The following is a 1639-nucleotide window of genomic DNA, read 5'->3' as shown; positions in this document are numbered from 1 at the left end:
AAACCAATGACATCATTGTTTACAGCAACACCTCGCAAACCAATGACATCATTGTTTACAGCAACACCTCGCAAACCAATGACATCATTGTTTACAGCAACACCTCGCTAACCAATGACATCATTGTTTACAACAACACCTCGCTAACCAACGACATCATCAGATTACAGCAGTAATGAATAAATTACAGCCGGCCGCAGAACGAGGCAGCAGGAAAACTATAAGAGTCACCTAAAGTTTACATCGACTTTATGGAATATCTACGATGATCTCATTAATGATTCATGCAAGTACGGAGGCAGTTGTATCACATAATCAACACTTTGAAAAGATCAACATATAAGTATGCAGTATGGCAAGCTATTTGTATATTTATTCAGTATTCCTGGTATAAAGTTTACTCAGCCTGTTATTAGTTTATGATTTATTATTTTAGTCTTTGTTTTTCTTTTAATATTTTTATTAAGACAATGGTTCAGAACAGATTTAAACAGGAAGTCGTCACACCTGTCTGCAGGTGTTTTTACTACGTTTTACTGAATTATTAGTTCCTGATTTGTTTTTCTCGTCTTGTTTGATTATTTTTATTGGCAGTGGTGGGCGCAGTTCTCCTAAAGCACTAAAGCACTAATAAGGGAACTAATTTCCTGATTAGTGCTTTATGGCTTTTGCCATTTTTTAAATTCATTAGTGGATTAGCACTTGCTAAATTTATGGGCTAAATTTAGAAGCACTAACTGAAGTCTTTAAATGTTATTGATCAACATTATTGTTCACAGTTGAGGGTGAAAGCTGGCACAAATTTTGTTCATGTGTCACTTATCTTCAAGGTCACGTGTCAAACTCAAGGCCCACGGGCCAAATGTGGCCTGCAGGTGACTCCTGTTTGGCCCAACAAGGACACTGGAGACAAAATTTAATATTGTTTTATGCTGACTCTGAAGATTGTAAAATGTGTCAACTGGGTTATATTAGTGCTTTTTAATTAGCTTTTGCTAATTTTTTCAGTGCGTTAGTGCTTTAGAATTAGGGGACCTAAATATTTGAGTTAGTGCTTTAGGTTTAGTGCAGCTAATATTTAGATTAGTGCTGCACACCAATGTTTATTGGTATGTTTTATTGTATTTACACTAATATTTTAAATCTTGGGGACAAGGGGGGTTATTTTTTTGTGTTCCCTCGCACCCTGAATTAAATCAGACTTTTATTTTGAAATATCCAGTTACCGTAAAACGATGTGTCACCACAAGTTCAGAAAATTGACACYGATATTGTGTTGATGCACTGAGTTATAATATAATATTTCCATTCATGGCTGTTATATATACAGTGTATGTGTCAGCGGCTCGGGTGGTCGCTGAGGCAAAAACCTGGGCGTGGGAGGAGTTTGGAGAGGCCATGGAGAAAGACTTCCGTACGGCTTCGAGGCAATACTGGTCCACCATCCGGCGTCTCAGGAGGGGAAGCACTGCAGCACCAACACTGTTTATAGTGGGGATGGTGTGCTGCTGACCTCAACTTGGGACGTTGTGGGCCGATGGGCGGAATACTTCGAAGACCTCCTCAATCCCACCAACATGCCTTCTGTTGAGGAAGCTGAGCCTGGGGACTTTGGGTTGGGCTCTCCAATCTCTGGGGA

The sequence above is a fragment of the Austrofundulus limnaeus genome, unplaced genomic scaffold, assembly GCF_001266775.1.
Source record: "Austrofundulus limnaeus strain Quisiro unplaced genomic scaffold, Austrofundulus_limnaeus-1.0 Scaffold1216, whole genome shotgun sequence".
NCBI lineage: Eukaryota > Metazoa > Chordata > Actinopteri > Cyprinodontiformes > Rivulidae > Austrofundulus > Austrofundulus limnaeus.
This window is presented reverse-complemented; position numbering follows the sequence as displayed.